This window comes from Narcine bancroftii, chromosome 6, assembly GCF_036971445.1.
Source record: "Narcine bancroftii isolate sNarBan1 chromosome 6, sNarBan1.hap1, whole genome shotgun sequence".
NCBI classification, from domain to species: Eukaryota; Metazoa; Chordata; class Chondrichthyes; order Torpediniformes; family Narcinidae; genus Narcine; species Narcine bancroftii.
The window spans coordinates 246,366,346-246,391,290 of record NC_091474.1 but is presented as its reverse complement, the minus strand read 5'-3'; the positions used below and the strand labels follow the sequence as shown (position 1 = coordinate 246,391,290).

Here is a 24,945-nt window from a genome sequence, read left to right as displayed (position 1 = left end):
TTGTGAAGGGGAGGTCATGTTTGACGAACCTTGTTGAGTTTTTCGAAGAAGTGACAAGAAAAGTGGATGAAGGTAAGGCAGTTGATGTAGTTTATCTGGATTTTAGCAAAGCTTTTGATAAGGTTCCACATGAAAGGTTAGTAAGGAAGGTTCAGTCACTAGGTATTATTAGAGAAAGAGTAAGGTGGGTTCAGAGGTGGCTGAAGGAGAAACAGCAGAGGGTCATGGTGGACAACTGTCTGTCAGGATGGAAGCCTGTGATGAGCAGAGTACCTCAAGGATCGGTGTTAGGTCCTCTGTTGTTCATAATTTATATTAATGATTTGGATAATGGGGTAGTTAACTGGGTAAGTAAATACGCAGACGATACAAAAATAGGGGGAGTTGTGGACAGTGAGGAAGACTTCCAGCAATTTCAGAGGGATTTGGTTTGTCTGGAGAGTTGGGCTGAAAGAGGGCAGATGGAATTTAATGTAGAGAAGTGTGAGGTGCTTCATTTCAATAAAAGTAATCAAAATAGGACATATGTAATAAAGGGGAGGACATTGGGAAATGCACAAGAACAAAGAGATCTTGGAATTACGGTGCAGAGTTCCTTGAAGGTGGATTCCCATGTTGACAGGGTGGTTAAGAAGGCATTCGGAATGCTAGCCTTCATAAATCATAGCATGCACACAACAGAAATATTATGAATATTATGAATTAGGTGATAGAGCCCATAAAGTTTTAGCATGGCAACTCAAAGCAGAGCAATTATCAAGAACAATAATAGCAACAAAAAGAGAAACTGGTCAAATTACAAATAAAACGCAAGAAAACCAAATCTTTCAAGGACAAGAAAAAAATGGATGAATATCTAAAAAATGATCCAATTCCTTTAGAGATTTTGAATTTTATGATATTTTGATGTCTTTGTCAAATAATAAGGCTCCGGAAGAGGACGGTTTATCTCCAGAATTTTATATAGAATTTAAGTTGTTAATTCCTGCTTTTATGGGACTTTTGGATCAAATGACTCTAACGACTTACCAGAATCTTTTAAAACAGCATTACAAACAGTTATTCCAAAAAAAAGGAAAGAACCTTTATTACCATCCTCTTATAGACCAATATCATTATTAAATACAGATTATAAAATTGTATCCAAATTATTAGCTAACCGATTAACAAATTATTTACCTAAATTAATAAGTATGGATAATGTGATGGAATACTTGGAGATTTTTTGGGAGATAAATTGGTAAAATTAGAGTGGATTACATATATACACACACTTTAAAACAGATCTTATTTGAAATACTGAAGAATGTCTATTTAGTGACTTTACAGAAACTATGGAGAATGCTATGCACATTTCACAAGTCGGTGCTATTGAAATGATGTCATCATGAATGGACTGGAGTTAGGTTGTCTGTGTTGGACCTTTTTGCAAGGCTTTTGACCTCTCTACAAAGTGCTCACTGAGAGGTTTGTTTACCTAAAACAACAGATAGGAGCAGAAGACTAACTCCAATCATTTGCTGGAGAAGATGGGGGGCTTTGCAAGTGAGAGAGAGGAAGACATGTGGCTGGCAGTTTGAATCTCAGGTGGAGAGAAAGACACACAGCTGAAAACAAACCAAGAGAAGCTTGTTGGAACTGAAACAGAAGCTCCAGAGTGGGTAGATGCTGGAAGTGCTATCTATCTGATGTTTTCCTTGGAATAAATGGAATAGAAAGGAACTTTGTGCTAGCCTGAAAGAAAGAGGTTATCATCTGGAGAACCCTGATGGGGCAAATTTCATCAGCAAGACATTGAGGTGACTAATGGTGGTACCTCAGTTGTGGAAATCCTGGAACAACACATATCTTTCTGCAAACCTACAAGAACCTTGCTGAGCAGTAAACATTTACCTTTCGAATACCAAAGCCTGGTGAACTTTATAAATGTTAAATTGTCTGCAACCAGAGAACTTGGAAGAATGAGAAGTGAGATTGAATTGTGAACCAAATAACTTTCTTAAATTTACACAAACATTACATACACGTGTGCTTAGAATTAGAAGGGGGTTAAGTTAATAGTGATAAGTTAAAGTTTGATTCTGCTTTCATGTTTAAATATAATTAAAAACAACTTTTGTTTAACGACTTGTCATGGTGAATAACTATTGCTGCTGGGTTTTGGGGGATCGTAACAATAAGACTGGCTTTATTAAACATAGAAGATCTGACAATATAGTTAAATTTATATGTTTATTAAATGTAGCCCAGAAAGAAAAAATGTCAGCAGTAGCTTTAGATGCAGAAAAAGCACTTGATAGACTGAAATGGGACTTTTTATTTAAAGTATTGAATGTTTTCGGAATTCCAAATGATTTTAAAAATTGGATAAGAGCTTTGTATAATAATCCAAAAGCTAAGGTGGTCACAAATAAGCAAATATCTAAACCTTTTCCATTAGAAAGGTCATCGAGACAAGGATGCCCATTATCACCATTTTTATTTGCATTGGCTATAGAACCATTGGCAGAAGTGATAAGAGATAATGAGAATAAGGGTTTCATGATGGAAGACAGAACATTAAATGAGCTTGATTACAGATGTTATATTGTATCTTACAGAACCAGAAATATCATTAAAGAAAATAAATGTACAATTGGTAGGATATGGTTTGATATCAGGTTATAAAGTCAATGTAGGAAAGAATGAACCGATGCCTATGAATGATGGGGACTATACATTAAGTAAGCAGGTGATGAAGTTTAAATAGCAAAAGGAAGCCATTCAATATTTAGGAATTAATATTGATAGAAATTTAAATAATTTATTTACCATTAAAAAGAAATTAATGAAGATTTTAAAAGATGGAAAGATTTACCAATAACTTTAATAGGAAGGATAAATTGTTTAAAGATTAATATTTTTCCAAGGTTGCATTATTTATTTCAGTCGTTATCCATTCTTATACTAATGAAGTATTTTCAAGAATTAAATAAAAGTGTAAGAAAATGTATTTGGTGTGATAAAATGCCAAGGATAGCTTTGGAACAATTAAGTTGGAAATTTGATCAGGGAGGATTACAGTTGCCGAATTTTAAAAATTATTATAAAGCAGCTCAATTAAGATTTCTATACTCCTGTTATCAAATTGGGGAGAAGACAGCGTGGGTACATATTGAAATGAATAATATAGGAGAAACTAATCCAGAACATTTTTTATATAAATGGAACAAAGAACTTTTTAAAGGAGAATCTATTTTAAAACATTTATTCAAGATATGGAATGGAATTCATATACAAAGAGGAATCAAGAACTACCAAATAGCTAAGATGATGTTAAAGAAGAATTCATTTATTCCTTTTACTTTAAATAATATTTTCTTTGATATCTGGCACAATAACAGGATAAAGAGGATAAAAGTTACTTAGGTTTTTTTTCTTGACTTTTGAACAAATGAAAGAGATATATAATATACCAAATAAAACTATTTTTTCATACTCCCAGTTTAAGTCTTATTTAAAAAAGAAAGTAGATGAGAATTTTAGACTTTGGAACAGACCCCATTTGAGTTTTTAATTATTCATACATTTATTGAAAAATTTATTACTGGTATATATATATATATATATATATATACAATTACAAGACAATGCAGAAAAGGAACTATTTAAGTCAAAAAAATGGGAAAAATATTTAAATATACAAATTCATGATGAATGATACAGTGAAGATTGTGCCAGGAGAGTGCAACTAATACAATTAATGTTAAATATCAAATGGTACAACAATTTTTTTTTTTACACCAATTATACTACACTCTGTATAAATTACATGGATTCAATTCAAATTATTCTGACAAATTTTTCAGATGTAACAAAGAAACAGGAACCTCATTACATGCACTTTGGTTTTGTGAAAAAGTGGGAAAATTTTGGCAAGACTTTAATATATTATTGGGACAAATTATTAAGATACAAATACCAAAAGATCCCAGAATATTTTTGCTTGGTGATTTATATATTGATACTAAAGTAAGACAAATATCAACAAAAAAATTTGAGTGTAGCAATAGCGGTGGCACAGAAATGTATGATAGTAACATGGAAGTCAGATTCATTTGTAAGGTTGGAGAGATGGCTATGGAAATTCAAAATTGTATACCACTGGAAAAGATTACTTATAATTTAAGAATCAACCTGAGAATTTTTATGTTTTGGAAACCATTTATGGATATAATCAGTAAGAATTCATCCACATTGTCTATTGCACCCACTCCTCCCAATGAATATGTACATAATGGAATAATATGTTAGGAATATATAAACAGTGAATGATAAATAAATTCAGATGTTTTTATTTCCTTTTGAGGAGGGAATAAGAAGAAAATAATTGTATCATTTAGTATTGTTTTTATTACATTGCATTGTTACATGATGAAGAATTATAAGTATGTATTGATGCAAATGAAAAATAAAATTTTCAAAAAAATATTCTCAGGTGCATCTATTTCAATGCAGGGAATGTAGGAGAGGAGACAAGCTTAGAGCATGGATGGGCACGTGGAATTATGCCATTATGGCCATTTGTGAAACTTGGTTGCAAGAGGGGCAGCTCAATGTTCTGGTCTTCCATTGCTTTAGACCACACATGTCAAACTCAGGCCCGTGGGCCAAATTTGGCCCGTGATATAATTATATTTGGCCTGCAAGATCATATCAAATATGTATTAGAGCTGGCCCACTGGCCGCCGCGCCAGTATAGCGCATGCACAGCGAATGCTACAAATCCCAGAATGCTTTGCAAATGCATTGGCGCCAGCCCGTCAGCCCGCTAATCGTCCCCACCTCCTCTCTTTACTTACATTAGCATCTGGGACCTGTCGCCGAACTCACATGTAATAAACCCCTTACGAAAAATGGCCAAACGAAAGACAGAAAACAGGACCTTTCAAGACAGGTGGGAGGCAAACTTTGACCCCAGAGTTTGATGAACTTGCATCTAAGAAGAGATGCCAAGTATCTGGTTTAGACCCAGGTGCATCAGAGTAAATCACAGTGTAGCAAGCTAAGCTTGGATTAATATTTTCTTTGGTTAACTTTGGACTGTTCATAGTTGAAAGATTGGATTTTCATTGAAGCAAGTTGTTATTTTTTTTGACTTGTTGGCTTGTGAAAAAAAATACATTTAAAAGGAGCTTAAAGGCTATAGAGAAATATTATTTATTGAATATTTTATTTCTCATTTGTTAATGCTTCTTCTGGAAAAAGTTTAACCAAAACTATTATTAAACATTTATTTTAATAAGAAAAAGTTTAACATTACGTATGTTGAAAGAAGAGAAAACATGCAGATGTTGTTGAAAATTTTCAATAAATATTTAGTTTGGCCCACGATTTAGTCCAAGTTTTTAATTTTGGCCCTCTGTGAATTTGAGTTTGACACCCCTGCTTTAGACGTAATAGAACAGAGGGGATGAAAGGGGGAGGATTAATATTGTTAGTCAGGGAAAATATCACAGCTGTGCTCAGGTATAACAGACCAGAGGGCTCGTCTACTGAGGATATATTGAGGAACAGAAAAGGTATGGCCACACTCATGGGGTTGTATTATAGATTGTCCAATAGTCAACGAAAATTAGAGGAGCAAATCTGCAAGGAGATAGCACAGCTGCAGGAAACAGAAGGTTGTGATAGTAGGGGATTTTATTTTTCCACATATTGACTGGGACTCCTGTACTGTACAAGGCCTGGATAGCTTGAAGTTAGTAAAATGTGTTCAGGAAAGTTTTCTAAATCAATACCAACTAAGGAGTGCAATACTGGATCTCCTATGAGGAAAACGAGACAGGACAAGTGACAGAAGTATGTGTTGGGGAACATTTTGGGTCCAGTGATCATAATACCGTTAGTTTCAAGTTAATTATGGAGGATAGGTCTGGGCCTTGTGTTTAGATTCTAAATTGGAGAAAGACTAATTTTAAGGAAATGAGAGAGGATTTAGGATGCGTGGATAGGGATAAATTGTTTTCAGACAAGGATGTGCGAGGTTAAGTGGAGGCCCATCAAAGGTGAAATTTTGAGAGTACAGAGTTTATGTTCCTGTCAGGGTTAAATACAAGGTTAGCAGGCACAGGGAATCTTGGTTTTCAATGGATATTGCAGATTTGGTTTGGAAGAAGAGAGTTTTATAGAAGGTATAGGCAACATGGAGCAAATGAGGTACTTGAGTATTGTGATGGAATATTTTGAGATGTTTTTGGGAGATAGTTTGGTAAAATTGGAGTGGGTTACATACATACACGCACTTTAAAACAGATCTTATTTGAAATACTGAAGAATTCATATTCAGTGACTTTACAGAAACTATGGAGAATGCTATGCACATTTTACAAGTAGGTGCGATTCACCAGGCTGATACCTGGAATGGCAGGAATGACTTATGAGGAAGATTGCGCAAATTGGGATTGTACTCGCTGGAGTTTAGAAGATTGAGAGGGGATCTCATAGAGACCTATAAAATTCTGGCAGGACTGGACAGAATGGATGCAGATGGGATGTTTCCAATGATGGGAAAATCCAGAACCCGGGGCCATGGTTTGAGGATAATACAAAAACCATTTAGGACCGAGATGAGGAGGAATTTCTTGACCCAGAGGGTGGTGAATCTGTGGAATTCATTGCCACAGAGGGCAGTAGAGGCAGGTTCATTAAATATATTTAAGAGGGAATTAGATCTATTTCTTCAGTATAAGGGTATTAAAGGTTACAGAGAGAAGGCGGGGATGGGGTACTGAACTTTAAGATCAGTCATGATCTCGTTGAATGGCGGAGCAGGCTCGAATGACCTACTCCTGCTCCTATCTTCTATGTTTCTATGTGCTAATTGAAATGAGGTCATGAAATGAATAGGCTACTGTCTTGGAAAAACAACCAGAGCTAGGTTGTCTGTTTTGGACTTTTTTTTGCAAGGCTTTTGACCTCTCTGCAAAGTGCTGACTCAAAGGTCATTGAGAGGTTTGTTTACCTAAAACAGATGGGAGCAGAAGACTAACTCCTATTGTTTGCTGTAGAATTAGAAGAGGATTTTGGGGTCCTTTGGGCTCATAATATTTTATGGGGGCTCATCCAGTTCATTGAACACGAGTTTTGTGGATTACTAGTCAATAGAATTTTATTTCCAAGCTAATTTAAAGCTTGCGTGTGAAAAACAGAAGCAATGGACGTTGATACATTTTTGTCACAACCATCATCTGCAGAGCTGAAGAGCAAGAGAAAAGAGGAACTAACTGATGGTTATTTCTAAGGCATTAAAACTGACTGAAGTTAAGCATTGGATGAGAAAAGTACAAATACAGAGGATTACAGTGAAATATTATATAGGTGAGGGTAAATTTGTTGAGAAAGACTTGGATAATTTTCCAGAAAATAGATCTGGTGAATTGCAATTGGAGAAATTAAGGGTGGAAGAAAGAGGAAAACAGAAGGTGTTGGAGGCTGAGAAACAGAGACAGTATAAGGTGGACCAAGCTGAAAGGCAAAGAGAAGAGGCTGAAAAACAGAGGAAATATCAGGCAGAGGAAGCTGAAAAACAGAGGAAATATGTTAGTCAGCTGAATGACAGAGAAAATATGACGGAAAAGACTGAAAGGGACAGACAGTTTCAGTTAGAGAGGAATAAAATTGAGATGGAGGGAGGTAAGGGAACTGAGGCTGTAACTCCTGGGGAGAGGTTTTTGGCAAGTCAAGAGGTAAATCTAGTGCCTCCTTTTAATGAGGGAGACATAGATACCCATTTTCAGATTTTTGAAAAGGTTGCTGAGAGCTCAAGATGGCCAAAAAAAAGGGGTCTTTAATACTCCAATATTGAAGGGAAAAGCACAAATTACATACGCTAGCTTGACTGCAAATTGACAAATTATGATAATGTTAAACAAGCAGTATTGAAAGCTTATGAGTTGGTTCCAGAAGAGTATAGACAAAAATTTAGGAGTTTGATTAAAACATGGAATTAATCTTATATGGATTTTCCTCTGAAGAAATCTGTATGGTTTGACCGTTGGTGAGCCTCAAAAGGAATAAATAATGATTTTGAGAGATTGAGATGCTAATTGAGGAAATTAAAAGGTGTCCCAAAAGAGATTAAGTTATACCTCTTTTCTTCTTCTCTTTGGCTTGGCTTCGCGGACGAAGATTTATGGAGGGGGTAAAAAGTCCACGTCAGCTGCAGGCTCGTTTGTGGCTGACAAGTCCGATGTGGGACAGGCAGACACGATTGCAGCGGTTGCAAGGGAAAATTTGTTGGTTGGGGTTGGGTGTTGGGTTTTTCCTCCTTTGCCTTTTGTCAGTGAGGTGGGCTCTGCGGTCTTCTTCAAAGGAGGTTGCTGCCCGCCAAACTGTGAGGCGCCAAGATGCACGGTTTGAGGCGTTATCAGCCCACTGGCGGTGGTCAATGTGGCAGGCACCAAGAGATTTCTTTAGGCAGTCCTTGTACCTTTTCTTTGGTGCACCTCTGTCACGGTGGCCAGTGGAGAGCTCGCCATATAACACGATCTTGGGAAGGCGATGGTCCTCCATTCTGGAGACGTGACCCATCCAGCGCAGCTGGATCTTCAGCAGCGTGGACTCGATGCTGTCGACCTCTGCCATCTCGAGTACTTCGACGTTAGGGGTGTAAGCGCTCCAATGGATGTTGAGGATGGAGCGGAGACAACGCTGGTGGAAGCGTTCTAGGAGCCGTAGGTGGTGCCGGTAGAGGACCCATGATTCGGAGCCGAACAGGAGTGTGGGTATGACAACGGCTCTGTATACGCTTATCTTTGTGAGGTTTTTCAGTTGGTTGTTTTTCCAGACTCTTTTGTGTAGTCTTCCAAAGGCGCTATTTGCCTTGGCGAGTCTGTAGTCTATCTCATTGTCGATCCTTGCATCTGATGAAATGATGAAATGGTGCAGCCATTTGTCCGTGAACTACTCTTTGCAGATGATGCCGCTTTAGTTGCCCATTCAGAACCAGCTCTTCAGCGCTTGACGTCCTGCTTTGCGGAAACTGCCAAAATGTTTGGCCTGGAAGTCAGCCTGAAGAAAACTGAGGTCCTCCATCAGCCAGCTCCCCACCATGACTACCAGCCCCCCCACATCTCCATCGGGCACACAAAACTCAAAACGGTCAAGTTATACCTGGATGAGAGAGAAATGGGGACGAGCTGACAAACAGCTAGATTAGCAGACAAATTTGCTCTGATTCACAAAAATACATCTCAGAAAGTTCATGTGGAACAGAACTGTTCATATGGAGCAGGATAGTAAGTCTGAAATTAAATCTGGAGAGAAGGTTGGAAAAGACAGAATTTCTGGATTTGTATGTCATTTTTGTAAGAAACCTGGTCATGTTATTGCCAATTGTCTAGTATTGAAAAACAAAAGAGAAAAGAAGGTTTTACCAGAAGCATGTATTCAGGCAGTTGAATTTAGGCAGAGTAGATGTTCCAAACCTGATAAGGGTGTCATGGATGTTTTCAAACTTTTGTTTCAGAGCATTTTGTTTCAGTAAAGGAGGGAGAATCAGTTTCCAGTTATTCTTAGAGATACTGATCCTGCACAGTCATTGTTGGTACAAGGTGTTTTATCTCTAAATCAAAGGATTGACACAGGAGAGACAACTTTTGATTAAAGGTGCTGGAGGTGAGGTGGGGTCGATATCTCTTCACAATATAGTACTAAATTCAGAGTTTGTTAAAGGACCTTTTGTGGTAGGAGTAAAATCAAAGTCACCCATGCAGGGGGTCTCATTTTTATTAGGGAATGATTTGGCAGAGGATAAAGTTGGTTCAGTTTAGAGATTAATAGGTAGCCCTTGGAAGGAATATCCTGCGTGTGCAGTAACCAGGTCGGTGTCTAAGAAATTATTGAGTAATGAAGAAGATCCAGTTGACAGAGATTTGCCCAGTGCTTCTGAAATGGTTTTGAAAGAGCAGGGTAATTGTGAGTAAGGATTTCTCTTTGTCAAGAAAAAAGTTAATTCGGCTGCAGAGAGCAGATACAGGTCTTGTTGACTTAACAGACAAAACAGTAAATGAACAGGAGATTAAAGAAATGTCTTGTGGTCATTACTTAAAGGGTGAATTGTTGAAACCTTATTATGAGGATAATGGTAGTGAAGAACAATCTGTATCAGAGGTGTTAGTTGTTGACAGGTTAAGGAAGTAATGGATCATAAGATTATGAAATCAGAATCTTGTGACGGTAACCTTAAACCATGATTCCTGTACCTATGTTTAACTCAGCAATTTTGGAAAATTTGGAGGAAAAGTTAGGTCATCTTTTTTTCCCCTTACTTCCCTTTTATTTCCCTTCTTTAGTTCTTACATACAACATTTTTACATCTTTATATGTATTTTATTGTTATTTTTCATTCTTGTTACATCTCTTCATCTCTCCTGTCCAGCAGGCGTTCTGCAAATTCTCGTGCTTCCTCCAGATCCGAAAACAGTCTGTTTTGCTGCCCTGGGATAACTATTTTAAGCACAGCTGGATATCTTAACATAAATATATAACTTTTTTCCATAGGATCGATTTTGCTGTATTAAACTCCTTCCTCTTCTTCAAGAGTTCAAAACTTATGTCTGGGTAAAAAAATATTTTTTGACCCTTGTATTCCAATGGTTTTTTTGTCTTCTCTAATTTTATTCCTTGCCCACTCCAGTATATTTTCTCTTGTCATGTATCTCAAAAATTTTACTAAAAAGGATCTTGATTTTTGCTGTGTTCTGTGTGCCCTTTCTATTTACATTCCTTCTGTATTTCTGTCATTCCCATGACCTTTGGGATCCATTCTTTTATAAATTCTTTCATATCTGTGCCTTCTTCATTTTCCTTCAGGCCCACTATCTTTTTGTTGTTTCACCTACTATAATTTTCCAACATATCAATTTTCTGAGCGAACAACTCTTGTGTCTCTAACTTTTTAATCACTTTCTTCCAATTTTCTTCTTGTCGTTCACTTCCATTTCTACAGCCATTTCTCGTTCTTCCACATTTTCTAATCTTTTCCCTATTTCTGTCATGACCTGCTCTATTCTACTCACTTTTTCTTCTGTACTTTTCATTTTTCTTTTCATTTCACTAAATTCTAATGTCAACCATTCTTTTAGTGCTCTCATTTGTTCTTGAAAAAAAACTTTATCTATATTCTGTCTATCTGTTTTACCTTCTATTTCTCTGTGCAGATCTTGGTCTTCTTCCTCTTCTTCTGTGTCTGTACCTGCGTTTGTGTCTTCTACTTCTCTTCCTTGTATCTGTGTCTCTTCTCACTTTCTTGTGGAGTTGCTTGCCTCACTTTGCTGGGCTTCTTCTTGCTTGGCTTCTTGCTGTTGGTCCTCTTCTTCTGGGCTACTCGTCTGTTGGGCCTTTTGTTGCTGCTCCTCTTTCCTATCACTCCCTTTCCTGTCACTTTCCTCTTCTTCCAGCTGAGAGCCCTGGTGTCGGGCATCCCTCAGCTGGTTGCGCTGCGTTTGCCCGCTCCTCAGCTGGGCCCCCTCCCGTCGGTGTTCTCCTTTTCCTTAGTGCACGCACTGCACATGCGTGACTCCTCGCACATGAGCATTTGTGCGCTTTTGTTTTTGCATTCCAGCGGTCGGGGGGGGGGGGGGTTCGCGACTCTGCGGTGTCGTCATCAACCTTGGAGAACGGGCTCTCTTCTCCACGACAGCTCCCTGTTTCTTCATGTAGGTAAGGCCTTCTTTCTCTTCCAGCGTCTTTTCTTCTTTTTTTAGTTAGGTCATCTTAAGTCACAAGAACAGATGCAGTTGAAGTAATTAATTTTAAAATATACGAGTTTGTTTCCTGACGTTCCAAAAAGGACAGCAGTGACTTATCACTATGTGGATGTTGGAGAAGCAAATCCCATTAAACAACACCCATACAGAATAAACATTCAGAAAAGGAAAATCATGGATAAGGAGGTGGAATATATGTTGAGAAACGATATCATTAGACCTTCAAACTCAGATTGGAGTTCTCCTTGTATTCTGGTACCGAAACCAGATGGAACTGTTAGGTTTTGTACAGATTACATGAAGGTTAATTCAGTAACTAAAACAGATGCTTATCTTATTCCACGAATAGATGACTGTATTGATAAAATTGGGAAAGCTAAATTTCTTACTAAGTTAGATTTGTTGAAGGGTTACTGGTGTGTGCCTTTAACTGAGAGAGGAAGGAATATTTCAGCTTTTGTTACTCCATCTGGTTTATATGAGCATAATGTGTTACCTTTTGGCATGAAAAATGCCCCTGCAACATTTCAAAGGATGATTAATTTGGTAATCCAAGGGTTAACACATACAGATGCTTATATTGATGACTTGATCACAAATAGTAGCACATTGTGAAAAACATTTGAAGGAATTGGACAAATTGTTTGCAAGATTATCTAAAGCAAACTTAAATGTTAACTTCGTGAAGAGTGAATTTGCAAAAGCCACTGTAACGTACTTGAGTCACGTAGTTGGTCATGGCAAAGTTGCACCTATTCAAGCAAAGGTGAATACAATTTCTGAGTTTCCTATTCCCAAAAAGCAGTGAGAAAGTTTACAGCAACTGCAGGATTAATAAGTAGAGAGCATTATAGGAAGTTTTGCAGGAATTTTGCTGAGGTTACTCTTCCTTTAACCTATCTTTTGAAGAAAGGGGAGAAATTTGTGTGGACTAAGGAGTGTCAGATAGCTTTAGAAAATTTAAATGATATACTATGCCATTACCCTGTGTTAAAATCTCCTGATTTTGATAAACCTTTTTCTATAGCAGTGGATGCTAGTGAGGGAGCAGCAGGTGCAGTTTTATTGCAAAAACAATGAAATTTACCATCCAGTTGCCTACTTTTCAAAACAATTCAATGTTCATCAAAGGAATTATTCCACTATTGAAAAAGAACTGTTGTCTATCATGTTTGTTCTGCAGAATTTTGATGTACATCTCGGTACCTCTCAGGAACCAATTGTGATATTTACTGACCACAATCCTCTGGTGTTTTGAATAAAATGAAGAACAAGAACAGAAGATTGTTAAACTGGAGTTTGATATTACAAGAATATAATCTGCAGATTATTCATATCAGAGTTTCAAATGTTATGGCAGATTGTTTGCCAAGATGTTAAAATTGTTCACTTATAAAAATGCTCTCAACATTGTTACTTTATTATAACGTGTTTTATATATATATAGTGAATTGTTATATCTTTAGTGATTTTAAAGAGTTTCGTAATTACTGAATTTTAACTCGAGTTAAAATTTCTTTCAAAGGGGATGAAGCAAAAATTGGATGTGCGGCAGCCCTTGAAAGTGGATGGTTTTACTTTGCAGAACATTATTGCTGGTATTTTGGTTACATAGAACAGCACAGGAACAAGCCCTTCAGCCCATTCATCTGTGCCAAATGATGTCTGAATCAAACTCTTACTCAACTGTACCTGGTTCCACCACTATTCCTGAAAGACTGGTGGGGGCATGGCAAGATGGTGTAGAGCCCAGACGTGTAATCTCGACCTCTCTGGCCAGACTTCTAAGAACCCATCTTTAACTTTTTGTTTTTAAGTTTAAACTTTTTAAAAACTTAGTTTAAAGTATTAAGGAGTTGTTATGGCCACTAATGGCAAAAAGATTAAACCTCAAGTACAGAAGAAACTACATTTTCGGAGTATTGAAGATTTAGGGCCTGGAAAAACTGCAGCTGAAAAAAAAATGATTACTGCTCACCAGGAGAAGGATATCTCTGCAATTATTCGTTCTCAGGAGGAAAGTGCGTGTTTCCAAGAAGTGGATCCTGATTCTGGCAGTCTGCCAACGGCAGAGGGAGCTCGCAGAAAAATGAATCCATTGTTTGAAACCACTCAGGCAGTACTTCAAACTTGAAGAGCTTGATCTTATCCGCAAGTTCTTGAAACAACAGCGAGTTGTGAGGGGAGACCAGCATCAACCCCCTGAGGAAGTCGGGGTGTTGTCGTTGGGAGTTCAAACACACAGTAAAACTGTTAAAATGCCTGCTGTTGAGCTGCAGCAGGAGTTGCAGTAATCTGGTTCTAACACTATGTTAAAGAAAACAGGGTCGGGTCTTTCTGAACTACAAGTTAACCTGTTAAGTACCGATACTCAGCCGATATTGCAAGAGTTAGCTCAGATGAAAGATAGTATGAGGTCAGAATTCATTACAGTTAATACACAAATGGAAGTATTTAAGATTTTTAAAAATTTCAGTCTGCTTTTTTGGAATGTAAACAGCAAGTGGACTCTAATACAGAAAAAGTGATGAGGTGGAAAAATCCATTAAAGAATTGCAAGAATATGAAAAGGAGTTGGAGAGAAAAGTAGATTATTTGGAAAATCAAAGTAGAAGGAACAATGTGATGATTGTTGGTTTACAGGAAGGTATGGAAGATCAAGATCCTCTTCGTTTTTTTACAGACTGGATCCCACAAATATTGAGACAAGAATTTTTCTCTGGAGGCTTGGTATTGGAAAGAGCTCATAGAGCCTTCAGAAGAAGGCCTCCGCCTGATCAAACACCGAGACCCGTGATAATTCGATGCTTGAATTATTTGGACAGAGAAACAATACTTCGTCTTGCAGTGCAAAATGCGAGACAATGACAAACTCCGTTAATGATTCAGAATAGTAGAGTTTTTTTTAATCCCTATTTGAGTCAATCGACACCGTGAGCAGGAAAGGGCTTTGGCAAATACTAGAGCGCATCGGATGTCCCCCAAAGTTCCTCAACATGATTATCCAACTGCACGAAAACCAACAAGGTCGGGTCAGATACAGCAATGAGCTCTCTGAACCCTTCTCCATTAACAATGGCGTGAAGCAAGGCTGTGTTCTCGCACCAACCCTCTTTTCAATCTTCTTCAGCATGATGCTGAACCAAGCCATGAAAGACCCCAACAATGAAGACGCTGTTTACATCCGGTACCGCACGGATGGCAGTCTCTTCAATCTGAGGCGCCTGCAAGCTCACACCAAGACACAAGAGAAACTTGTCCGTGAACTACTCTTTGCAGATGATGCCGCTTTAGTTGCCCATTCAGAGCCAGCTCTTCAGCGCTTGACGTCCTGCTTTGCGGAAACTGCCAAAATGTTTGGCCTGGAAGTCAGCCTGAAGAAAACTGAGGTCCTCCATCAGCCAGCTCCCCACCATGACTACCAGCCCCCCCACATCTCCATCGGGCACACAAAACTCAAAACGGTCAACCAGTTTACCTATCTCGGCTGCACCATTTCATCAGATGCAAGGATCGACAATGAGATAGACAACAGACTCGCCAAGGCAAATAGCGCCTTTGGAAGACTACACAAAAGAGTCTGGAAAAACAACCAACTGAAAAACCTCACAAAGATAAGCGTATACAGAGCCGTTGTCATACCCACACTCCTGTTCGGCTCCGAATCATGGGTCCTCTACCGGCACCACCTACGGCTCCTAGAACGCTTCCACCAGCGTTGTCTCCGCTCCATCCTCAACATCCATTGGAGCGCTCACACCCCTAACGTCGAGGTACTCGAGATGGCAGAGGTCGACAGCATCGAGTCCACGCTGCTGAAGATCCAGCTGCGCTGGATGGGTCACGTCTCCAGAATGGAGGACCATCGCCTTCCCAAGATCGTATTATATGGCGAGCTCTCCACTGGCCACCGTGACAGAGGTGCACCAAAGAAAAGGTACAAGGACTGCCTAAAGAAATCTCTTGGTGCCTGCCACATTGACCACCGCCAGTGGGCTGATAACGCCTCAAACCGTGCATCTTGGCGCCTCACAGTTTGGCGGGCAGCAGCCTCCTTTGAAGAAGACCGCAGAGCCCACCTCACTGACAAAAGGCAAAGGAGGAAAAACCCAACACCCAACCCCAACCAACCAATTTTCCCTTGCAACCGCTGCAATCGTGTCTGCCTGTCCCGCATCGGACTGGTCAGCCACAAACGAGCCTGCAGCTGACGTGGACTTTTTACCCCCTCCATAAATCTTCGTCCGCGAAGCCAAGCCAAAGATAAAAAAGAAAAGAAAGATTTGAGTCAAGAGGTTATTCAGCGTCGGCGTCGATTTTATCCAGTTAAAGAAGTTCTGTGGCATAAAGGTTATAAGTCTACTTTTTGTTATCCGGCAGTGTTGAAGGTGTTTTGTGGAGATTTCCAATCTCGGTTTTTTGAGAATGAGCTTGAAGCAATGATTTTTGCTGATTCGTTGCCAGATGTACGAGGACCAAGACTTAGCCCACCAATGTCTCCTAAAGAAAAATCTGGTTTTTCTGGAAATGGAAGAAATGGGAGAAATGGGAATGGAAAGAGTCTAATTTCCCCTGAAATGGGGTCGTCCAGTTTGGAATCTCTTGGATGAATAGAAGAACTTACTTATTCTTACTTTATTTTTATGTCATTATGATATCTTGTTGTTATTTTTTTGTTTGGCTAGGAAGGGAGAGATTTGCTCTGTGTTCTATTAGTCATCAGCCACTGGTGGGTGACCCACACCCAAGTTTGGTTTAGGAATTACTACCTTTTGGAATTTTTTGGGGTTTTTTTTTTACTTTATCTTTTTTTCTATTTTTTTTATTTTTTATTTTATTTAGACTTTAATTTGTGGTTTCTTTTTATCCTATTGGAGGGCCTATTTACTTTACTTTGAGGTTTTATATATAGATATTATTAGTTCTTAGTAATATTAGTGGATATGTCAAAGTTGAGGTTTGCTACTTTTAATGTTCGAGGTTTAAACACACAAATTAAGCGTAAACGCCTTTTGGCGTATATTAAGAAAAAGAAAAATTGATGTCGCTTTTTTAATATGGTTTTCATGAATCAGATTTGTGTTTTAGATGTGGTAACGCTGTTGAAACTTTTTTTTCAAACGGTTTGGTCATGTACATATATACAATCTTTTTGGAAGAAAGTACAATTGTTTCTGGAATACCTGTATAAGATTAAGATACTTTTAGATCCAACAGTATTTTTATTGGATAGTTTGCAACCTTTGAAAGATCTGGGATTAGATAAATTTCAACTTGCTTTTGTATATTTAGCATTATCTGTAGCAAAAAAATGTATTGTTAGTACATGGAAAGATACGAATATGATTGATGTTAATAGGGCATAATGAGATGAAATATTGTTTAATAATGGAAAAAAATCACATATGTATGTTTCGCGTGATAACTATAATTTTTTTTATTTACATTTTGATTTACATTGATTAGATCTTAATATGTGTGCCTAATTTTTCTTTTTTTTTCTTTATGGCTCTCCTTAGGAGTTGGCTGAAAAAGGGGGGGGGTCCTTTTTTTTCTCTTTTTTTCTTTTATATATATAAAATATATCGTTCATGTTTAGTTTATTGTTATATATGTTACTTATCTGTATTTTGAACGAATAAATAAAGTTTAAAATAAAAGACTGTTCCAGGCATCCACTACCATGTAAAGAATCTCCCTCTCATTTTAAATGAATGCCCTCCAGCATGTGACACTTTTACCATGGGGAGTCTGACTGCCCTTCAGCCTCTGACCACCCAGAGAAAACCCAACTTTGTCCAACCTCTCCCCATAACTCATATGCTCTGAGCCAGATCACATTCTGGTAAACCTTTTGTGTACCCTTTCCAAAAGCCTGAACGTCATTCCTCTAATGGTTCGATCTGAATTGCATAGAATTCCAAGTGAGGCCTAACCAAAGTTTTAAACAGTTTCAACACAACTTCCTTATTTGTGTACTTAATGCCCTACCCTGCCCAATAAAGGCAAGCATACAACACCTCTTCTTTATCACTCCATCTTCTTGCATAGCCACTTTCAGTTGAGTTAGGGGGCTGGACCCCAGATCCTTCTGCACATTAACTGTCCCGATTCTCCCTTAAATTTGACCTCCCAAAGTTGTGCAAAATATTGCAAATGGAATTCAATCCTGAGAAGTAAGAGTCAATGTATATGGAGAGATGCACCATGCCAACAAAATAAGTTGGACAGGAACAAGACAGACCTGAGAGAACAAAATAGATCCTTTGGCTCAATCTCTCCGTGCCAATCCAAGCAAATCCTATTTACTGGAATTTTCTACTTGCACTGCAAAACTTTTCCTACCCACATACCTTTTAAACATTACAATCACATCCACCTCTGCCACTTGTACTTGGTTCCTCCACTATTCATGGCAGACTATTCCACATACCCATCACTCTCCATGCAAGAATATGCCCTTCAGGCCTCATTTAAATTTTTCCACTCACCAAATATCCATCCCCTAACCAGGGAAAAAGACTGTGACCATTCAATGCCACTCATGATTTTGTACATTTTTACAAGGTTTGGCCTCAGACACCCATGTTCACAGAAAGGAAAACCTCCTTCCCATAATGATGCAACCAGAAATTTTCACAATACACTTCAATTCAATCATGAGACAATAAAACACACACAGTCTCTAATTCAGTTTTTGCCTTTTCAAATGCAGATAAATCTTATCTTTCAGAAACCCTTCCATCAAATATCCCACCACTGATGTTAGGCATGTAGTTCCCTGGCTTGTCCTTACAGATCTTAGTTCATCTTCTCCAGCTTTGTGTTTTTAATTAGACACAACATTAGCCATCCTCCAGTCTTCCAGTACTTCCCCATGGGTGCCAGTAACACAAATCACTGCCAGGGCACCAGAAATTTATTCCCTAGCTTCCCACAATGTCCAAGGATACACATGTTCATCTCCTGGGGAATTTATCCAATTTTCTGCTTTAAGACATTCAGCACCTCCTTTTAGTAATTTGGATATATTTCATCATTATTCTGTTCCCTGAATTCCCTCGCTTCCACAACTTTCTCCACTGTAACTTCATCAGACAAATGTTTTTCTCAGACCATACCCACCTCCTGTAGCTTCACATGTAGAATAACACATTGATCCTTATTCTCTCTCCAGTTACCCTTTTACTCAGAATATATTTTAGATTCTCCATTATGTAATCCAGAAAAAGACATTTCAGCCCCTTTTTGTCCTAATTCTCTCATGTGAACACCTACATCACTTATAGTCAAGGAATTCCCTTGATTCCTATCCATGACCTATGTATTCTTTTTCCTGACCAGAGCCACAAATTCCCCCAATGTGCACAAATCCTACCAAACCTGCCCTTCACTCAGGCACAAACATGAGGTCTGTGAACATTCCCATTCTGCCTCACTACACCTTCTCAGTCCATTCCTCCTTACCCACACCCCTCCCACTTCCCCCTCCAACAACTTCTCCTCCCCTCCCTCCCTTCCTCTCCTGCCTTCCCTCCACCCCCTGGTCCTCACACTCTTTTCCCCTCCTTTTCCCTCTCTCCCTGTTGTCTTTTAACCCCACACCATCCCGTCTCCTCCCCCTCGCCTCCCTCGCTCCTCCCCTCGCCTCCCTCGCTCCTCCCCCTCGCCTCCCTCGCTCCTCCCCCTCGCCTCCCTCGCTCCTCCCCCTCGCCTCCTCGCTCCTCCCCAGCCTCCTCGCTCCTCCCCCTCGCCTCCCTCGCTCCTCCCCCTCGCCTCCCTCGCTCCTCCCTCGCCTCCTCGCTCCTCCCCTCGCCTCCCTCGCTCCTCCCCCTCGCCTCCCTCGCTCCTCCCCCTCGCCTCCCTCGCTCCTCCCCCTCGCCTCCCTCGCTCCTCCCCCCTCGCCTCCCTCGCTCCTCCCCCCTCCCTCCCTCGCTCCTCCCCCTCGCCTCCCTCGCTCCTCCCCCTCGCCTCCCTCGCTCCTCCCCCTCGCCTCCCTCGCTCTCCCCCTCGCCTCCCTCGCTCCTCCCCCTCGCCTCCCTCGCTCCTCCCCCTCGCCTCCCTCGCTCCTCCCCCTCGCCTCCCTCGCTCCTCCCCCTCGCCTCCCTCGCTCCTCCCCCTCGCCTCCCTCGCTCCTCCCCCTCGCCTCCCTCGCTCCTCCCCCTCAGCCTCCCTCGCTCCTCCCCCTCGCCTCCCTCGCTCCTCCCCCTCGCCTCCCTCGCTCCTCCCCTCGCCTCCCTCGCTCCTCCCCTCGCCTCCCTCGCTCCTCCCCCTCGCCTCCCTCGCTCCTCCCCCTCGCCTCCCTCGCTCCTCCCTCGCCCCCTCGCCTCCCTCGCTCACTCCCCCTCGCCCCCCTCGCTCCTCCCCCTCGCCCCCCTCGCTCCTCCCCCTCGCCCCCCTCGCTCCTCCCCCTCGCCCCCTCGCTCCTCCCCTCGCCCCCCTCGCTCCTCCCCCTCGCCCCCCTCGCTCCTCCCCCCTCGCCCCCCTCGCTCCTCCCCTCGCCCCCCTCGCTCCTCCCCTCGCCCCCCCTCGCTCCTCCCCCTCGCCCCCCTCGCTCCGCCCCCTCGCCCCCCGCTCCCTCGCCCCCCCTCGCCCCCCTCGCCCCTCCCTCGCCTCCCTCGCCCCTCCCCTCCCTCGCCTCCCTCGCCCCTCCCCCTCGCCTCCCTCGCCCCTCCCCCTCGCCTCCCTCGCCCCTCCCCCTCGCCTCCCTCGCCCCTCCCCCTCGCCTCCCTCGCTCCTCCCCCTCGCCTCCCTCGCCCTCCTCGCCCCCCTCGCCTCCCTCGCTCCTCCCCCTCGCCTCCCTCGCTCCTCCCCCTCGCCTCCCTCGCTCCTCCCCCTCGCCTCCCTCGCTCCTCCCCCTCGCCTCCCTCGCTCCTCCCCTCGCCTCCCTCGCTCCTCCCCCTCGCCTCCCTCGCTCCTCCCCCTCGCCTCCCTCGCTCCTCCCCCTCGCCTCCCTCGCTCCTCCCCCCTCGCCTCCTCGCTCCTCCCCTGCTCCTCGCTCCTCCCTCGCCTCCCTCGCTCCTCCCCCTCGCCTCCCTCGCTCCTCCCCCTCGCCTCCCTCGCTCCTCCCCCTCGCCTCCCTCGCTCCTCCCCCCTCGCCTCCCTCGCTCCTCCCCCTCGCCTCCCTCGCTCCTCCCCTCGCCTCCCTCGCTCCTCCCCCTCGCCTCCCTCGCTCCTCCCCCTCGCCTCCCTCGCTCCTCCCCTCGCCTCCCTCGCTCCTCCCCTCGCCTCCTCGCTCCTCCCCCTCGCCTCCTCGCTCCTCCCCCTCAGCCTCCCTCGCTCCTCCCCCTCGCCTCCCTCGCTCCTCCCCTCGCCTCCCTCGCTCCTCCCCCTCGCCTCCCTCGCTCCTCCCCCTCGCCTCCCTCGCTCCTCCCCTCGCCTCCCTCGCTCCTCCCCCTCGCCTCCCTCGCTCCTCCCCCTCGCCTCCCTCGCTCCTCCCCCTCGCCTCCCTCGCTCCTCCCCCTCGCCTCCCTCGCTCCTCCCCCTCGCCTCCTCGCTCCTCCTCCTCCCTCGCCTTCCCTCGCTCCTCCCCCTCGCCTCCCTCGCTCCTCCCCCTCGCCTCCCTCGCTCCTCCCCCTCGCCTCCCTCGCTCCTCCCCTCGCCTCCCTCGCTCCTCCCCCTCGCCTCCTCGCTCCTCCCCCTCGCCTCCCTCGCTCCTCCCCCTCCCCTCCCTCGCTCCTCCCCCTCAGCCTCCCTCGCTCCTCCCCCTCGCCTCCCTCGCTCCTCCCCCTCGCCTCCCTCGCTCCTCCCCCTCGTCTCCCTCGCTCCTCCCCCTCGTCTCCCTCGCTCCTCCCCCTCGTCTCCCTCGCTCCTCCCCTCGTCTCCCTCGCTCCTCCCCCTCGTCTCCTCGCTCCTCCCCCTCGTCTCCCTCGCTCCTCCCCTCGTCTCCCTCGCTCCTCCCCTCGTCTCCCTCGCTCCTCCCCCTCGTCTCCCTCTCTCTCCCCCCTCCTGTCTCCCTCTCTCTCCCCCTCCTGTCTCCCTCTCTCTCCCCCTCCTGTCTCCCTCTCTCTCCCCCTCCTGTCTCCCTCTCTCTCCCCCTCCTGTCTCCCTCTCTCTCCCCCTCCTGTCTCCCTCTCTCTCCCCCTCCTGTCTCCCTCTCTCTCCCCCTCCTGTCTCCCTCTCTCTCCCCCTCCTGTCTCCCTCTCTCTCCCCCTCCTGTCTCCCTCTCTCTCCCCCCTCCTGTCTCCCTCTCTCTCCCCCTCCTGTCTCCCTCTCTCTCCCCCTCCTGTCTCCCTCTCTCTCCCCCTCCTGTCTCCCTCTCTCTCCCCCCCTCCTGTCTCCCTCTCTTCCCCCCTCCTGTCTCCCTCTCTCCCCCCCTCCTGTCTCCCTCTCTCCCCCCCTCCTGTCTCCCTCTCTCTCCCCCTCCTGTCTCCCTCTCTCTCCCCCTCCTGTCTCCCTCTCTCTCCCCCTCCTGTCTCCCTCTCTCTCCCCCTCCTGTCTCCCTCTCTCTCCCCCTCCTGTCTCCCTCTCTCTCCCCCTCCTGTCTCCCTCTCTCCCCTCCTGTCTCCCTCTCTCTCCCCCTCCTGTCTCCCTCTCTCTCCCCCTCCTGTCTCCCTCTCTCTCCCCCTCCTGTCTCCCTCTCTCTCCCTCTCTCTCCCCCTCCTGTCTCCCTCTCTCTCCCCCTCCTGTCTCCCTCTCTCTCCCCCTCCTGTCTCCCTCTCTCTCTCCCCTCCTCTTCCTCTCTCCCCCTCCTCTCCCTCTCTCCCCCTCCTCCTGTCTCCCTCTCTCCTCCTCCTGTCTCCTCTCTCCCCCTCCTGTCTCCTTCTCTCTCCCCCTCCTGTCTCCCTCTCTCTCCCCCTCCTGTCTCCCTCTCTCTCCCCCTCCTGTCTCCCTCTCTCTCCCCCTCCTGTCTCCCTCTCTCTCCCCCTCCTGTCTCCCTCTCTCTCCCCCTCCTGTCTCCCTCTCTCTCCCCCTCCTCTCCCTCTCTCCCCCTCCTCTCCCTCTCTCCCCCTCCTCTCCCTCTCTCCCCCTCCTCCTGTCTCCTCTCTCCTCCTCCTGTCTCCCTCTCTCCCCCTCCTGTCTCCTTCTCTCTCCCCCTCCTGTCTCCCTCTCTCTCCCGCTCTGTCTCCTCTCTCTCCCCCTCCTGTCTCCCTCTCTCTCCCCCTCCTGTCTCCCTCTCTCTCCCCTCCTCTCCCTCTCTCCCCCTCCTCTCCCTCTCTCTCCCCCGCCTGTCTCCCTCTCTCTCCCCCTCCTGTCTCCCTCTCTCTCCCCCTCCTCTCCCTCTCTCCCCTCCTCTCCCTCTCTCCCCCTCCTCCTGTCTCCCTCTCCTCCTCCTGTCTCCCTCTCTCCCCCTCCTGTCTCCTTCTCTCTCCCCCTCCTGTCTCCTTCTCTCTCCCCCTCCTGTCTCCCTCTCTCTCCCCCTCCTCTCCCTCTCTCCCCCTCCTCTCCCTCTCTCCCCCTCCTCCTGTCTCCCTCTCCTCCTCCTGTCTCCCTCTCTCCCCCTCCTGCCTCCCTCTCTCTCCCCCTCCTGTCTCCCTCTCTCTCCCCCTCCTGCCTCCCTCTCTCTCCCCCTCCTCTCCCTCTCTCCCCCTCCTCTCCCTCTCTCCCTCTCCTCCTCCTGTCTCCCTCTCTCCCCCTCCTGTCTCCTTCTCTCTCCCCCTCCTGTCTCCCTCTCTCTCCGCTCCTGTCTCCATCTCCTCCACCCGTCTCCCTCTCCATCCCCCTCCTCCTCACCCCGTCTCTCTCCCCACCCATTCCCTCATCCCTCTCTCCTCCTCCTTTCTCCCCTCCCCCTCCACCCCTTTCTCCTCTCTCAACCCCCATCCCTTCCGATCTCCATTCCTTTACCTGCCCGCCCTCGTCTCTCCCGATCTCCTCAGCCCGGTGTTGCCACCGCTCCCGGGGTCCCAGGCCGCTCCGTCGCCGCCTGATCCGTCGCGGTCCTGCCTCCAGACGTCCCTCCCCGGCGCAGTCTCGCGCTCTTTGTGTGAGGTCACTTCCCCCCGGATCTCCGGGGCGCGAGGCGGGACGCCCCAGCCACTTCCGGTTCCCGCGCTGTGGGCTCCGCTCGCTGGCCGACCCGCGGAACGCGAGCGCTGGGAATCCTGCAGGGCGCGAGTCCTGGTGCCCAGGATGGAGAAAGGTCTCCCCAAAGAGGCTGCCCTGCCGGTTGGTTTCATTCGAATGCTCGCTCTCTGGCTTTGCTCGTGGAGCTCCAGGCATTGGCAGCACGAGGAGGCCATTCTGGTTCAGCCATCACATGCTACCCCGAGGAAAGTCTGCAGACTCCGTGGTTGAGGTAAAAACACGAAGCGTCAGGAACTCAGCAGGTCCATCAGGGTCCTTCCTGTCGCAGAGATCAAGATACAGATCCAACATTTTGGGCTTGAGCCCTTCATCAAGGCCTGAGCAAAATGTCGGCAGGTGGTGGGGGAAGGAGCACGGTCCCAAAGTCAGGAGGTCATTAGTGCTCTCCTTAATTTTGGGCTCAGACACTTTTTCCATTCATTTGCCCCTGGGCTCCATAATTTTAAATTTGGAATCAAACGATTCACATGTGATTAAAGTGCACATTCCAGATTTTATTCAGGGTCATTGGAATACATTTTGGTTTGACCATGTAGAAATCACAGCACTTTATACATGTACCCCTCATTTCAGGGCACCATCTTTGGGACATTTGGCTTCATGGGTGTTTGTGAGTCAGTGGGTATATTTAATTGCTTCATTGGTGCAGGTATAAGAGAGCTAGGCTTGCTTCTGAGCTTTTGATCACCTTTGGAGTCTAGTTGCCATTTTTCAATGAGGACCAGAGTGAGTATGTGCCAATGAAAGTCAAAGAAGCCATTATAAGTCTGAAAATTCAACTGTTCGGAACATTGTGAAGGAGAAAGAGCGTACTGGTGAGCTCAGTAATCGCAAAGGGACTGGTTTTCCAAAGAAGTCCATCACTACTGATGACAAAAGAATTCTCATCATAATGAAGAAAATTCCCTCAGTGTATTTCTGACAGATCAGAAACACTTCAGGAAGTAATGACTAGTGTAAATGACCTCTGTCTGCAGAAGATTTCATGAACAGAAATGCAGAGGCTACATTACAAGATGCAAAGATGGTACGTTTTGGATCTTGGGCAGTTCCTTTATGCCTCCACACTTTGCTCTTGCCAACACTCTGATACACGTTAATCTTGGTCTCATCTGTCCACAAGACATTTTTCCTGAATTCTGCAGTGTTATGGACCCTGGATAGTTTT

The 24,945-nt window shown here is 44.7% G+C and overlaps 1 protein-coding gene across 4 annotated transcripts in view; it reads right to left on the bottom strand.

Annotated features, from left to right (window-relative positions):
• LOC138737218 (cullin-9-like) overlaps positions 1-23,671 on the bottom strand; it is a 260,972-nt gene extending 237,301 nt beyond the window's left edge. For all 4 annotated transcript variants that reach the window (XM_069887889.1, XM_069887888.1, XM_069887892.1 and 1 more), the window contains exon 1: positions 23,538-23,671. The gene's annotated coding sequence lies outside the window, so the exon portion shown is untranslated. The remainder of the gene's footprint in view (positions 1-23,537) is intronic.
• Positions 23,672-24,945: the final 1,274 nt, after the last annotated feature.